This window comes from Crocuta crocuta, unplaced genomic scaffold (genome assembly GCF_008692635.1).
Source record: "Crocuta crocuta isolate KB4526 unplaced genomic scaffold, BGI_CrCroc_1.0 scaffold194, whole genome shotgun sequence".
Classification (NCBI taxonomy): domain Eukaryota; kingdom Metazoa; phylum Chordata; class Mammalia; order Carnivora; family Hyaenidae; genus Crocuta; species Crocuta crocuta.
This window is the reverse complement of record NW_027530084.1, coordinates 1537406-1554886: the sequence shown is the minus strand read 5'-3', so window position 1 is coordinate 1554886 and position 17481 is coordinate 1537406. Positions and strand designations below refer to the sequence as shown.

The following is a 17481-nucleotide window of genomic DNA, read 5'->3' as shown; positions in this document are numbered from 1 at the left end:
TCTTTTGCCCATTATTTAATCAAATTGTTTATTTACTTTTTGTTGAGCTTTAAGAGTATGTTTTATATTTTGAATAATAGAACTTCTGCAGGTATGTCTTTTGCAAATTTGTTCTCCCAGTGTGTGGTTTATCTTTTCATTCTCTTGACAGTGTCTTTTACAGAGCAGAAGTTCTTAATTTCAATGAAATCAAGCTTATTAATTCCTTCTGTCATTGATCATACATTTGGTGTTGTATCCAAAAAGACATTGGCATACCCAAAGTCACTTAGGTTTTCTCCCATAAACTTCTAAAATTTTTATAGATTTTCATTTTACATTTTGGTCTATGATCAATTCTGAGTCAATTTTTGTGAAAACTATAAGGTCTGTGTCCAGATTCTTTTTTTGCATGTGGATGTCCAATATTGTTCCAGTACCATTTGTTGAAAATACTGTATTGTATTACCTTCGCTCCTTTGTTAGAGATCAGTTAGCATATTTATGTGTATTTATATCTGGATTTATCATTCTGTTCCATTGATTAATCTGTCTATTCTTTCACCGCTACCACCGTTTTAATTACTACATCTTTTACTATGTCTAAAGTAGTAGTGTCAATCCTCTGACTTTATTGTTCTCCTTCAGTATTGAGTTGGCTCATCTGGATCTTATGCCTTTCCATATAAACTTTTCAGAATCAATTTGTAGATGTATAAAAAATAACTTGTTAGCATTTGATTTGGATTATGTTCACTCTTTAGACTGAGTTGAGGAGAACTAGCTTGTGAAAATGTTTATTCTTTCTATCCATGAATTTGTCTTATAACCTTATTTTTCTGATGGATCAGGGAAAGTTGTTGATTTTTCAGTTTTTTAATAGCTTTGTACTTGCTATTAGAATAGTGTGAGGACTTCTAAGCTCCTTACATGTGGACCAGAAATCAGAAACTCTTAGTTGTATTTTAAGAGGCTAATGTGTTTAAGTCTAAACAGAGAATAAAAAATTCAAAATGGCAAAATATTATAGAAATACCTTAGAGATATTCTGGGTTTTGTTCCAGATGACTGCAATAAGGCAAATATCACAGAAAAGTGAGTCAAATGAATTTTTGGTTTCCTAGTGCATATAAAAATTATGTTTATACTATCCTGTACCCTGTTAAGTAGACAATAGCATTATGTCTAAAAAACAATGTACCTACTTTAATTTAAAAATTACTTCATTGAAAAAAAGTACGCTACCTATCATTTGAACTTTCAGTGGGCCTGAATCACTGATCACAGACAACTATAACATATACAGTAATAATGAAAAAGTTTGAAATATGGTGAGAATTACCAAAATGTGACACAGAGACAAAAAGTGAGTAGATGCTATTGAAAAAAATGGCATTGATAACCTTGCTCGATGGAGGGTTGCCACAAAACTACAAGTGTAAAATCTTCATTTTATTAAAAACAAACAAAAAAAACACCGCAGAAAAACCCACAATATCTTTATTGCAAAGAGCAATAAAACAAAGGACAGTAAAACAAGTTTAGCTATTTTATAAGTTTTGTTAAACATATTTTTCCAGGAAAAAATTAAATTTGAGTAGACCAACCAAAGTGTGGTAGAAACCATAGACTAATTACCACAGGGCCTATACACATTGATTAAGGAGAATCCAAAATTCTCTGTGAATTTTGTAATGAATCAGCGCTAGCAACTATGATAATCAGTGGGTAAACTTTATTTTTTTTATTTTTTTTTAAGTTTTGTTTATTTATTTTGAGAGAGACAGAGACAACATGAGTTGGAGAGGGGGGCAGAAAAGGAGAGAGAGAATCCCAATCAGGCTCCACACTACCTGTGCAGAGCCAGATGTGGGGCTTGAGTTTATGAAACTACGAGATTATGACCTGGGCCAAAATCAAGAGTCAGATGCTTAACCGGCAGAGCCACCCCGGCACCCCTCAGTGGGTAAATTTTTTTTTTTTTTAATAGTTTATTGTCAAATTAGTTTCCAACAGTGGGTAAATTTTAAATGACAATTTACTTTGAAATAGTTTCAGGTAAACTGAAATAAATTTTATGTTGAAAACATTATATCTGTGAAAAAACAAAACATCTCTAACAGAAGCTATTTAGAGAAAAGTGTCTTACTTTTCCTTTTATAATTTTGTTTTGTTTTGTCTTCTTTTATTTTATTTATTTTATTTTATTTTGATTATAGCGCTTGCCAAACAAGATGCCATCATGAATCCTCTTCAGGAGTGAATTAATAGAAAATCAGTACTCAAGTCCCGTGAATGTACTTTTTATGATAGGCAGTTGCATAAAGTATACCTCAACAGGATATTAAAAGCTCTGGAAATTCATAGAACATTGCTTTTCAGATTCATAGACTTTAACTTATATATTATTTATCACAGAAGGAATTTCTGGAAGAATTAGCATCCAAGTATTATAGGAACTTGGCACTTGGGTATGTCTTTAAACGTCACATATTCTATTCTGTTAATCTCTGAGTAAAATAATTGAGACAGATGTAAATTTGTTTACAAAATTCTCTAGAATATTCAAAGAAAATTCTCGAGCTTTTTTCAGTACCACATACCAGGTCTTAACAATTCTTGCTGTTAAGAAAGTATACCAAATACCTAAACTAAATCATTACTATAATATTAATTCAATTCTTTTGTATACTTACATGGACATGAAGCTGCTATCCTTGGAGACAATGTAAGAATCTTTTACAACCAGGGGTGCCTGGGTGGCTCAGTCAGTTGACCCTACGACTTCAGCTCAGTTCATGATCTCCCAGCTCGTGGGTTTGATCCCCATGTCAGGCTCTGTGCTGAAGGCTCAGAGCCTGGAGCCTGCTTCAAATTCTGTGTCTCCCCTTCTCTCTGTCCCTTCCCCACTTGCACTTTGTCTCTCAAGATAAATAAACATCAAAACACTTTTTAAATAAAAAATTTTTAAAAAATCTTTGACAATCAAAGAGAACTTTAAAAATGTCCTTATTATTTTTAGATTCATTCATTAATTTGCTCAGGCAGGAGCTTTGAGGAGTCAGATTATCTTTGACTCATGTCTTGATTCTTCCACTTCCCTACTAATGGAGCCATGAACAAGTTATCTAGTGTTTCAGAGCCTCAATTTTCTCACCTGTAAAATGGGGATAATCATTCCAAAGGTAGCAGCCTGTGGTGAGGATGTAAGACAAAACATATGTGAACTGCTTAGATGATGTCTGGCACGTAGTAAGCACTCATAAGTGCAGTAGCTTCTGTGGTTGCATTTATAACTATTATCTGATTAAGTCAACCATCCCTTAAAATTTGGCAAACATTTATTATAGTCACTCTGTTAACTATTATTGACTTGTCCTGCTGAATTGGGTTAAATTAACATAATCTATTATTTATTTTATAAAAAATTGTTCCTGGTCCTATAACAATATCCACTCTACCCTTCACTACCCCCATCCCAGGCAACACTCGCCACTAAATTTAAGAGTATGCCAATTTATGTTCATAAATTTGTTTTCTTTTATGGCCTTAATTCAAAACTGGAGCTTCTTTCTCTACTTAAACACTGTTTTCCTTCCCTTCTTTTACACTAAATACATTGTGTCAATTTCTCTTGTTGGGAAAAGTGCATGCTTTGAATTTATGTTGGTTTGGTTCCCAGTCTTAGCTCTACCATGTATCTACCCCAAAACTTGGATTATTATGCAGCCTCCCTAACACTGTTTCTTCAACTTTTGCAGACATAATGCCAATTTCAGTGAATGACCCTGAGATTTAAATACGTAAGATAATATTACCTAGCTTAGTTCCTGATGCTGAGTTGGCTCACGGTATATGGTAGTTATTATTATTCAATGAAGTAACCTAAAATCAGGCATAATTTTTAATCTGAATATGTCGTTTCATCTATACTTAAAATTTTTCATTGGAATCTTATTTTGACAGTTGTCATAACTTTTAAAATCATTTTGTTAAAGAAATTGCCGATTAGAAGAGCAGCATACTACATAATCTTAGTATTCTATTCTTTGTCAGATAGATAAAGACCTTATGAAAAACAGTTGAAAAAATTTTAAATGGAAATCAGGTGTTAAAAGTTTAATTAGAAAAATTCATCCCTTATACATTGGCTAATGTAGACCATGGCAAGCTGCTTAATTGTTGATTCTAAGGCCATTTTTACATTGTCAGTATCCTGTTTAGTAATCTTGGGGGAAATAGCATCAAAAGCAGACAAAGAAAAATGTTTCACTTTCCTGCAGCTGATTCCCGTGATTGCCTGACGTTTAGTTACATTTGGGCATCTGTCTCAGGAACTCCCATTGTCTGGAACCATATGCAAACTGAAGTGTGCATTGGGGTATAGACATGAGGACAGAATTTACACTTGGATATGCCATTCGACAGCAGCGGAAGAAGCTGGACAAGCCTGGGATACTTCATACAGTTCATTTAATGAACTGTTACTTTATTATTTTGTAAAGCTTCTGTAATGCACATTTATGATACAAAAAGTGCCTTGCATACTGCTTCATCGGAAGGGGACCTCATTTAGATTAACCTGTGACTTCAACAGCAGGTGGTAGAATGAACCAACTGCTTCAATTACTGCTTTTGCGCATGACTTTCATGTGTTGCTAAGATTATCAGAGGAACCTGATTACATCCCCTTAGACACTATTGTTGGCATGATGATTAAGCTGTTATTTTTTTTTTTTTTTAAGACTGGGAACCTAAAAAGCTTTTTGGCATGAGGCAAAAGCACTGTGTATAGAGATCAGTAAGATAGTGTGTATCATTGCCCTGTAGCTTATCTCCACATATACAGCTCCCTGGTGGATCCCTATGATAAACATTATTGGAACAATTAGCTGCTGCTGACACAGAATCCAGACACAATAGCCATGGCCAGCAGCACAGAGCCAAAAATTATGGAGCCAAAAACCATAAAAAGCAACACCAAGCTAGTCTCCCCATTCAACTGCTGTCATAAAACCCTCCCAGTGCTATGTTTGCATAGCTGGCTTCACCGATATGGCACTGTTAACACAAAAGAAGAAGCTGCGGCACTTGTCTTTGTTTAGCTGAAATTACAAGTCATTGAATTAGTATGTCATCTTTATTGTGCTGTCATGCAGCGGAGGTGAGGAAGGCTCCGTAATGGATGGGAGAGTTTGATGGCCTGAAAGACAGGCTCACAGATGGTTGTCGATATAAAACAGTTTTTCCCCCCTTTAAAAAAAAAAAAAGAAGAAGAAGAAGAAGAAGAAAGAAAGGGGGGAAAAGCAAAAAGCCTGGTTGGAATAGATCCGCAGTGATTTGTGTGCAATACCAAGCAATATTCATACCAGTCTCATATGTAAGAACTTTGGTGGCCTAGAGTATAGGACAGGGGCATAAATGCAGGCATTCCTGAGCAGTGCAGTGTGATTTAAATAAAAGTGCTGCAGCATCTTAGCTTCTTAGAGAACTGGTAGTTACTGTCCTGGGGAAGTTTTTCTCATAATATTTCTAAACAGTTGTAAATGATTAGATAATGTGCATGGGAACAGATAGGAATTTTAAATGTAAAGAGTGGGAGTTTTGACCATTCTTATTAAAAAATATTTAAAGTGCTCCACTTGCATGTTTAAATACATTCGTTAGGGGTATTATACTGCATAATAATGAGAGAGAGTTTGGGCCGAATGTGGCTTAAAATATTTTTAATTTAGTAATTTCTTGCTTTTACTCTGGATTTTAGTTTTGTTTACATCATTGGACAGGTATATGATATATATCTATTTCAGATCAGTGAAATAACAAACTAAATTTCAACTTTAAAAGCTAGAATGTTCTGTTCTTTTTGACACAGTTCAAAAGTTTGACCCAGTCTAAAAGGTATTGTTCTGCATCTAATTCTTTAACAGAGAAAGCATTCTTCACCAGTATTTCATTTCATGTGGGACTCTAATCTGCCAAATATTCAGGGCAATGCTTTAATTAAGGAGCAAGCTGGGTACACCTAAGAGTGTGTAGAATTTTTAATGTACTGGTAATTATTTTGGGTCAAGTTTGCCTTTTTTTCTCTTGTGGACAAGAAGAACAAGAGAAAAATTAAAGACCTGATTTTCTGTGATAAAACTGAGACAGACGCATGGCCATATATAAAAAAATTCTAATGGGAATAATATACATGTGAACATATATTTTAAAAATACACAACTCACATGTAAGAAAACTCTAAGAGCTGAAAATCAAAAATTGTTTAATGGCAGATAGTAGATCTGTTCATGAATGTGCATATTTCTCTTGAAATGTGAAAAAATGCTTTCCAAATATGTCTAAAATAGTATTTGCATCTTCCAAAAGAGCTGTATGAAGGAGAAATAAGTAATTAAATGCCTAGCTGGGGCTCTAAATTTATCTGTCTATTCAGGAACATTGTTACATTTATTGACTTCTATTTAATGCTTATTTTATCTTTATTTGAAGATTCTGATGCTGTCTCTTGCAGTTTGTTATGAAAAGCACCCTTTTTGGAAAATATTATTTGTATGTGTGTATGTGTACATTTTTTGTGTGAGTTACAGGTATTGCAAAATATGGACTTTACAATTAATCAGATCTGGATTTGAATCTAATCTTTGCCACTTGTTAGCTGTATTACCTTGAACAGATTATATAACCTCTTGGCATCTGACTCTCCCATTTGTAAAGATGAGTGTGGATGAATGGGCAATGAGCAGGGATGAAGGCAGCAGGCAGCAGTGACTTGGGCAGCTGGTGACCAGGCCACAGCTTGGAAATGAGTTTTAATGGCTGCAAGGTTACAAGGTACTTCCCCTAGGGTCCTAATGTTACTAGTGTAAGACTAGGACAAACAAACTCAGGTTTTAGAACAAGAGCCAAACATGGAGGTTTGAGATTTAGATGCTGAAAAATACAAAGTCAGAGCAGAACCAACAGAATGACAGTTTGATGGTGACTGTCAAATATAAAGAGAAAAGTCTCCCTTGGGGTGCGTGAGTAGCTCAGTCTGTTATGCATCTGACTCTTGATTTCGGCTCAGGTAATGATCTCATGGTTCATTGAATGTAGTCCCACATCAGGCTCTGCTCTGACAGTGTGGAACCTGCTCGGGATTCTCTCTGTCTCTCTCTACCCTCCCCTACTTGCTCATGTTCTGTCTCTCTCAAAATAAATAAACTTAAAAAAATAAAGAGAGAAATCTCCCTAAATCTGCCCAGCTAGGGCTAATTGCAGTGCCCAGAGACTGGGTCAAGGATCAAGAGTTCCCAGCTCTCAGTAGAGGTAACTTTCATATGCACAAAATGAAGCAAATCATTAGAATTACAATCATTTACAATTTAGTAGGCCTGAACTAGGGCAAGGAAAGATATTGAAAGGTGTGAAAGAAAGAGTATGATTAACAGTTAATTGAAGAGCTAAGATTTCTCCTTTATGAAGGAAAGGATTAAGGAAAGAGAAGATTTGGACAATCGGGGATGAGGTGCTTAATCTTGTATTGCTAGAGCCCCTCCTTTTGTTGCCCAAGTAGGGAAAGTCTTTCCTAGCAACCGCTGAAAAGCTCTAGAACGCCTCACTTCAGGTCCTTTGTACATAAGACTCTGATTCAGACGTGGTAGCTAAAATAGCCAGTTTCCTGGGAAACTGGGATTTTAGGAGTTCTTATTATTCCCTCTATTGCTCAAACATATTCATCTCTTCTGTAATCTTTCAATTCTTCTATGAAGTGTGTAAAAACTTTTAATAATTAGGCATACAGAGCAACCCAAGTGTCCATCAATAGATGAATGGATAAAGAACATGTGATACCTATATGTATATGTATACCTGTACACAATGGAATACTACTCAGCCATAAAAAATAATAAAATTTGGTCAGTTATGGATGGATTTATGGATGGACCAAGAGGGTACTATGCTAACTAAAATAAGTGATTTCACTTAAAATTTTTTGGGTTAACATTTATTTATCTTTGAGAGACAGAGACAGAGCACAAGTGGGGGAGGGGCAGAGAGAGAAGGAGACACAGAATCTGAAGCAGGCTCCAGGCTCGGAGCGGTCAACACAGAGCCCATTGCGGGACTCAAACTGTGAGATTATGACCTGAGCCGAAGTCGGTCCCTTAACTGACTGAGCCACCCAGGCACCCCACGTGATCTCACTTACACGTGGAATCTAAAAAAACAAATGAACAAACAAAAAACCAAACTCTTAAATGAAGAGAGCAAACTGGTGGTTGCCAGAGGGAAGGGGGAGGGGGGCCATGGAATAAGTGAAGGCGATTAAGAGGTACAAACTTCCAGTTATAAAATAAGTAAATCATGGAGATGAAAATGTAGCATAGAGAATATAGTCAATAATATTGTAATAGCATTGCATGGTGACAGATGGTAACTATACTCGTTGTGATTGAGTGTATAAGTATATGTATTGAGTAATGTATAGAACTGTGAAATCAACGTAGTCTACATGTGAAACTAATATAACATTTTATTTTAATTATATTTCAATAATAATAATAAATAAGACATACATAAAACCCAAGAAATAATAAAAATGGCCACAGAGAAAATAATTTATTTTTTAACTCTTAGTTTACAAACCTAGTGAGATAATACATATGAAAGGCATGAATTCAGAAGATGCCAGTATATATGACAGTAATTATTAACATCTCATTTATTCTCTATAACAGAGAATGAGGATTACAAATTAGTTACGTGTTGACTTGAACTTGCATAAAGATGTGAACAACAGAGATCAGACCATTACCTGTGAATTGGTGTTGAGAAACGGAAAGTTGTGTTGAAAGTAAAGGGCATCTGAGGCAGATGAGATAGGTGAGAAAGAGGTAAGACCGTTAAGACACAGGGAGGAGGACCAGGAGAACTGAGATTCATTCGTTTTCAGCTTTAACCACAGTAAAAAGACCAAATTACCTGGTATTTATAGATGTCCAAAGCATTTTATTATGTCTCTTTCTTCTCTCTTCTTTGATTTCATCCTTCCCATAAATTTTTAACTCATTTCCTGGATGAGGACAAGAATAAAGCCAACGAACAGAAAAAGCACACCTATTCATTATATTCAAAGGGGAATAGTTTTTTAAATGTCACACATACACATATTTATATTCTGCTGTTCTAGAGTTATCCTAGACCAGTGTTCCAATGTTTAGGTCACAGGGTCATGTATTTTGTAATATAAGCTGATTTCAGCTGAAACATCCTTTTTTTTTTCCTGCAGCCTGCAACGTGTTCTTTTTGAATAAATGTCACTTACCATGTTTAAACTGCCTTTTGGTTCTCTGTTCTTCCCCTTTTTTTCTAGGCTCTGTATTTTGCTTAAACTGTGTGATTAAATAAGAATTGGACGATAATTTGAAATGATCACAGTGTTACAACCTTGTCAAAATCAACCAGAATGCATTTAGTGATTATCTTAATAAGCAATACTACATGAGTAATTTCATCGTTTCCTCTTCTTTTTTTTTTTTTTCTTTATTCACCAAATGTATAAACAGTAACTGAATACATCCTAGCCCTTTATAAAATTAAATTCATGTCTTCTGGCTTGGCTTGTGTATATGTCCCTATGATTCTACCTTTTTCCTTTTTTTTTTTTTTAATCTGTATTTTCTCCCTCTGGATACTGTTGTCTCCTGTGGTTTCATTCCTATGCAGATAAATGCTTGCAAATCCAGCCCAGAGAATTCTCTGTCTCCAGCCTCACTTTTATCATTGAATATTGGATTAATAATAGTCTCATAAAGCTCAGATTTTCTCTAAATCAGATGTCACTAATTTATTTCTCACTCTATCTGCGTAAGCTGTGACACTATAAATTTCTCCCAGATAATATACTGCAGTAGAAAGTTACTGCAAACTTAATTTTTAATTGGGAAATATACTTTCATTGTCACTTTTTACACTATTCAGGTTCTCTGCTAATGTTTCATACTCCAAAACACCTCCTCCATTATCTCCCCCAAACCAGCACCTCCTTCTACGGAACCCACCAGGCAAGATTCTTCAGATCCCTGTTTATACTCATTATTCAGCCATTTGCCACATTCAATAGAATCTAGCTCTACAATATCAGTAATTTCTCCCCACTCTTTTCTCTCACACTGTTAATCTTCCTAATGGGGCCTTCGAACTTTCTTGCCGCCTCCTTGTGAGCAGTCACCCCATCTTTCATTTCTCATCCTTCACTCCTTTACAATAATTTCCCTGCACTTCATATCTCTGACCTTCCCAAAGGTTCCAAAGACTCCTAATTATTATCCCTAATAATTCAGGGTATGTTCTTAGTCTGGTACTTAGCTTCTTCTATACCAGGGCCAGTTTTTCTCAAGCAGATTCCTTTTTTTTTTTTTTTTTTACAAATAGTTTATTGTCAAATTAGTTTCCACATAACACTCAATGCTCATCCCCACAAGTGTCCTCCTCCCATCCCTCCTCCCCCCCACATCCATCAGTCAAAAATATGGAACGCTTCACGAATTTGCGTGTCATCCTTGCGCAGGGGCCATGCTAATCTTCTCTGTATCGTTCCAATTTTAGTATATGTGCTGCCAAAGCGAGCACTCAAGCAGATTCCTTAAACAGAGCCTATATTTCACAACCTATCCACTTTTCTTGAAATCATTCTCACGCAATAAAATCCATTTCAAATGCCATCTCTTCTGATTCTCGCAGTCCAATGTCTTCTTTTCTTCTGTGAACTTTACCCCCTTGAATTTTCTGACTGTTCAATGGTCCTAATTATACTATAGACACTTGTAGATTATCTTATTTCTTATTTTTCCACCATCTTTGTCCCCCGTTCAAGTTTAAGCTCTTTCGGGGCCAGATCTGGTCTAATTATCTTTACATTTCTAAAATGTATCACTGCAATTCCTATACCCAATATTCAATCATAAATATTAGTTTTGAAGGAAAACAGCTACTTGAAGTTTGTCTCTTTGCTGTTTGTCTTAGCAGATGCTTCCCCCAATACAGCATAGAATTATAATACCTGGAATTCCAAAGATCCCAGTCAGCTGAGTTAACTTTCTGAGTGGATTGTGTAAGTTTCTGAGGTGATGAAATGAACGAGTCCTTACTATCCTGCCTTGATTGTTGGGACATGCATCCTGTGTGCTGTTCTTTGGATTCACATTTTGGGATGTGAGATTGTCTTTGTGAGAGTAGTAGAAAATGGCAGTGTTAATAGACTTCCCAATTAACAGGTGAGTTTTCAAGAGCTACCCCCTCTGGGATAATTTTTGAATTATAATGATAGTCTCACAGTTTACATTAAGAGGATTTGGAAAAATAGTTAATGGCTTTGACATCAAGAAAACCTGAGTTTTATATGACTGTTCTTTAATCGAGGGCAAAGGACACAAAGGATGACCCTACCTGGAAGTGATGCTCACAAATACCTTTGTTTATTGGGCTGCAATCCAACCTTCCAGATTCGCTGGAGTGGAGGGAGGGGCAAGGGTACTTACAGCACTGCAAAGGCCTTATTCACCCCCTGACTTCACGCTCAGCTAAACTTGGAAATGCAATTGGTTTATTTTGTATAAATAAGCAAGAATGCTAGAAGAAACTAAATATCTTCATAAAACAAAACATTATGATACCAGAAACCCTTAGGAATAGCACTAATGCTTTTAAATGAAGGTTTTATTTGTCTCAGAGCTGCAAAAAGGAGTCACTAATGAGATGTCATTTAAATTCTAACACCTGTTTAATGGCAGTTTTTTCTCTATCCCCAAAGAGTAACTGTTTATGAATGTTTGCAGTTTTCCAAGTGTATCTACAAGAATTGTTTTTTCATAAACAATGTGATGCCTTTTTCCTCATATGCTACAGTCACATTACAACATATGATGAAAATTGTTGGTTGTGGCATTTTTGTATTACATAGGTTTCAAAGATAGTGTTATTTCATACACTGGAACTTAAATTTTTATAATTCACAAAATAAATATTTTATCAGGAACTTATGTTTTTCAGATTTATGAGTATATTTTGGTGTAAGAAAAATAAAATATCTACTTGTATTCTTTACCTACATTTAAATAACATGTAAACAGAAATTGCTGGAAAATGTTTGCCCCTATATTCCCTGTTATGAAAAGAAAATATATTTATAAATAAACATACATGCACACAGATGTCTAAGAGTTACAAAGAAGACATGCTTATTGACTTTTTTCTCAGGCGATAAATAACTGGAAAAGTCAGGAATGAAACTATACCATTTCTTTTGTGATTTTGTTCTTCTTGTGTAAACAACTTCTTATTCATGAAAGAAATCCACAATAACTACATTGCTATTTTTTCTGTGATTTCTCTAGAACTTGCTAGTGAGGAGGAACTGATACCGCATGACTATATGAAAAATTATTTACTACTGGAAATATTTACGATATTTAGGATCTCTCTCATTTAGTATCTTTAGAATCTGTCTTATTTGGTATTTGTAGCATTTTATATAGGTTACTTTCATATTTAACATCCTTTAATGTTATTTGTACATCAGTGCTGCTTGTACATCAATAAAAATAAATTTTTACTAAATTTTTATTTTATTAAATTACCTCTATCTTGAGAAATTCAAGTGTAATTACTTTTTTTGGAGTAGCAGAGAACTTAGGCCATGGATTTTTACCAAGATAATTACATGAACTCTCAAAAATGGTGACTTTTAGGATAGGATCAGGAACTCTTATAAAGAATGTATATCTTTGAATTCACGAGAGTCATAGTTGTCTTCTGTTAGCATGCTGGAAGTATGACAAAGCAATTCTTATTTGTGTCAGGGACGCAGGACCTGGTCTTGAGGAAAGGTGAGACCAGGGCCTGTGGACTAAACCTTCCTAAGAACTCTTTGAGATTTAATCTGAGAGCACTAGTCTTACTGCGAAAAAGAATGGTTGAGCCATAAAATGCTTAGAGTGTGGACTTGAACAATTCTATAAAATCTAAATGTTCTGCACATTAAAGGAGGAGAGAAGAAAATTGTTGCAGATGTGATTGGATTTCTCATTATCCTGAAAACTATTCTAAATTTCTTCCTCATGATCATTATTCCTTAGATTTCTTAGTACCAAATCATTTCTTTTCCTCCCCTCTCATGACTCCCCATTCCGTGAGATTCTTGCCAATTTAAGGTGTTCTTTTGAGTGAACAGAAGGACTAAGTGTTTTTCAGTTTTTAGAATGCTTTCCTTTTCTCTCTCTCTCCCCCTACGTGTATGTGTATATGTATATACACACATATACACACACATGTATATGTGGCACATAGTGTATATATGCTTATGCTTATGTATACCGTGTATACACTCATATACATAACATTTATATAGTGTATACATATGCTTATGTGTGTATCAACACACACATATTACACACATACACACATATAGAACACTGAAGAATTAGAAAGTACATATTCACTCCTGGTTTATAGACTTTTTATTTATAAGTGGGATCTCAGTGCTTATTCGGTGTGTTTTCTAATTATGCACTAGATTTATTCACAATCGGTTGACATATACCTTGCACTGAGCTGAGGGAAATAAGCATATTCTTTTTTCTGTGCAGTTCCTTCCTGGCTTATGAAAGCCAAATATCCATTCTGTATGGAGAGATGAATCAGCAATCCATATAATATCTATTCATCATACATATTTCACAAGGAGGATATTGTGGTGACTGCAAAGTTCTTACAAAAATAATATGGAAATCCGGAACTTGATGTGGAGTGTCAGAGAGCCTCTTACTATTATTTACCTTATCAGCTTTTGCTTTCTGAAATCAATGGAAGGGCATCAAGTTCAGCTAATCCATATTTCTGAGTATGAAATTGAATTTATAGTCTGTAGTATGTTGACTACCGCTCGCATTTAAGGCATAATTGATTTTTATTGAAAAGCCAGCAGGCACATCAAAAATTTCCACAAACCACAAGGATGTTAAATTTTACCCTGTTTAGATAATAGTGTGGCTTTATTTATCCCTTAAAATGAAGCTTTTATATTTATATCAGCAAATGCTATGGAAGTGTGACTGATACCTTATGAAACCATCAATCCATGGTTCTGTAGAACTGTACTGCACAGAAATAAGCAACTTTAGATTTTTAAGGTAAATGTCTATGGTTGGCTTGTTTTAAGAATAAATGGGTAAATGGAATAATAAATCTAGCACTGTATCATGTCATGTGGCGAAGTTATTTTTTTCCATTGAAACAACTGCTTGTACCATTATTTCTTTTCCCTCAAATTCCTTCTGCATCTCATTTTCCCCATCTGATTTATGGATTACATTTTTGTATCTGGATTAATTCTTTATACATGTGAAATGTAATTTCTGAGGAAAAAAATCCGGTCTTTCTATTTTTAAGTTAAGTAGTCAGCTTTAGGGTGCATGATACCTCACTGAGCAAGTTTCACTCAAATGTGCCCAATCAGTATGCTAAAAGTCCCTTTATTTTTAACTAAAAGTTATCATCATAAGACTCTTGAGGAGTCCTTCCACAGAATGTGTAATCTCAGTGTCAGGTGCATCGTGGAGTTTAGAAAGTCATGCTTTGGGGGCACCTGGGTGGCTCAGTCAGTTAAGTATCCGACTCTTGATTTTGGCCAAATCATGATCTCACGGTTCGTGGGTCCACGCTTTCTCTCTCTCAGAATGAATAAATAAATTCAAGAAGTAAGCTTTGACTCACCTTAGCAAAAACAAAACAAGGTAAAAACAAAAAGGTGCTGGTACCATTTGAGTGCTCCTTTTTCTGTAATCCTGTAGCAGCATTTCTTACTGGGGGACAACATTACACCCTGAAGAGAAATTTGGAAATTTGCGAGAGTGTATTAGATTTTTACAAAAATTAGATGAAGTGCCATTGGGACTGGCTTGGGTGAAGCCAAAAAATGCCAGACCTTTACAACTTGCAGGAAGACCCGGCACACTGAAAAACTGTCCCTTGTTGGCAGGACTCAATGTCCTATCCGATAATCAGTGTCGATTAAAAACTTAATTATTCTCTGCAATTGAAACCTATTTTTATTTTACATGTAATTATAAACGATTTTTTAAGTATACACAGAATTTTCCAAAACTCAAACTATCATGTAAATTAAGAGAAAAGTGTTATTTTGAATTTTATCAATTGTTGGTCACAGTTTATCAATTAGTGGCAATTCTGTGGTATTTGCTACACCAGTACAATAATCTTGTGTCAGTTTGTATTAACAATTGATACGTTCACAAATTTACAAGTTTCTCTGCATTGGTATCAACACTCAATTTTTCCTATCTTCATTATGCACAAACTCAGATACTTATATTTTATATGTGCTATTGTGTTATGAAAAATGTTTTTTTATTTCTCTTTTATTTTGTAGTTGAAGCATTGTATTGATTTTTTAATGATGTACTTAAGAGTGGTCATAATATCTGTGAACTTTATTTTAGTATAGTAAATGAGCTACAAAATATTTGTTATAAAAAAGAGGCAGTAAGTCTGATAAGGTTGAGACCAATTGCCTTATGATGTCAAGGCATGAATGCATTCATTGGAAATTTTTCAGTGATAAGTCTAGAGATTATTTTAATAGAACAATTATTTCCAATGAGGAAAATAGTATCTCAGGGATTTTTAAATATGCGGTGATAAGCCCTTAGTGCCTACCTTCTTATGTGTATGGATGAAGAGTGTTCAAAACAATTTGTCATATGCACAGAAATACAAAAGATGAAACCTAAAGAGATTATACATTAGTCTCTTAAGAGTAAAACTGACGGAGAGAAGCAGTATACCTTTCACAGAGGCAGATATTTTCAAAGCAATGTGTGACAGGTACAGGGACAAATCCCGTTAATAAGTAAGAGGATTTGTGCTTGGCTCTGTCACATGCCACTTTGAAAACCTACCCTCAAACTGTCTATAAATTTTCATGCCCATCTTTTTCTCCTTGCTTTTTCCAAAGCGTCTGATTTTTCTATACACCATTTTTCCCTGCTTTATCTCATGGCATCCTTTAATAATTTTTCAGAGGTTGGTATGTGTACTATGATTTTGTGTTACTTTATTGTTAACAAAATAATATTTGCTGTACCTATTCATTTTCACTGTGTCCCTTTTACTGCTTTCTTATAAGACATTTTCATCCCATTTATGACTTCTAAATATGAAAAAAAAGTCTTCCTTAATGAAATTAAGGAAGAAAGGAGCATTTTATCTTATTTGTTAGTTTTTCCTTTTAATATAACGTACTTATAACTTTTAAAGAAAAAGAATATTTAAAAATTAATGCTATATAGTATGAATGGTGTACTCTTTAACTGGAAAGAAAACGTTGTTCATTTCTTTAGTTACAACTTTTTAAACAATCAATTATTAACTGGGAGATGTATAACTTTTTTGCAAAGTAAACTGAAAACAGATTTTAATCCCAATGACTGCCTCCACTTTTGGATCTTGACCTTGGTGCCTCATCACATGTGAGTATGCTGATTGGAGGTAGAGGGACTCAAATATTTGGTAGAACATCATTTGGTCTATAATTTGGTACTGGGTGATGCTATGCCCTTTGACACCTGCCAAAGATTATTTGCTTTTTTGCAGTATATATTTGATAGCTTACAGTTGAAATAAAATAATTCTATGGCACTTTTCTTCTATGAAATATTTGACTCTAAATATGAATCTGGAAATTTTGCTTGTAGGAGTCAATTACTTCAAATTTCAGTATTATTTTAAGATGATAAATTTCTGAAAAAAAAGTCCCTGAAAAGTGTTTTAAAAGTGGGTAGTTTCAAACAAAAATCACTGCTCTATGGAATTTCTGTTTTTTCTGTCTCAAGAATGATGCCTAGATCCTATCAAAGTGTTTTCTAGAGGCACCTGGTGGCTCAGTTGGTTAAATGTCTGACTCCTGGTTTTGCCTCATGATCTCATGTTTCATGGGATCAAGCCCTGCACTGGGCATAGGATCTGCTTGAGATTCTCTTTCTCTGTCTCTGCCCTCCCCCACCCTCTTTCTCAAAATAAATAAACTTTTTTTTTTTTAACTGTTTTCTAGAGGCCCTGGGTGGTTCAGTCGGTTGAGTGTCCACCTCTTGGTTTTGGCTCAGGTCATAAACCCAGTGTCATGGAATCAAGCCCCACATCAGGCTCTGTGCTGAATGTGAAGCCTGCTTAAGATTCTCACTCTCTCCCCCTCTGACCCTCTCCCCTGCTCAGGCTCTCTCTTTCTCTCTCTCTAAGAAAAAGTGTTTTCTAGAGGACCAGCAATATACATCTGACACCATTTTCTTTGTTCATCTTTAAGTATAAACCTAGACTGTCCTTCCATAGTATCCAACAGCTGGATGAAAAGTAGAGAACTAAGCTGATCTGCCAGATAGTTTGTCTACATTAAATCCAGCATCTGGATATTTTTTAAACATTTAGATGGCTGTCTGAGTT

The 17481-nt window shown here is 35.0% G+C and overlaps 1 long non-coding RNA gene and 1 other non-coding gene across 2 annotated transcripts in view; one reads left to right on the top strand and one right to left on the bottom strand.

Annotated features, from left to right (window-relative positions):
• Positions 1 to 17481, top strand: part of LOC144232050 (uncharacterized) — a 561855-nt gene that overhangs the window by 492811 nt on the left and 51563 nt on the right. The gene's annotated exons all lie outside the window — the stretch shown is intronic.
• On the bottom strand, positions 10493 to 10599 carry LOC144232062 (U6 spliceosomal RNA). Its single transcript, XR_013335302.1, has one exon. It is a non-coding gene; the product is annotated as a U6 spliceosomal RNA (small nuclear RNA).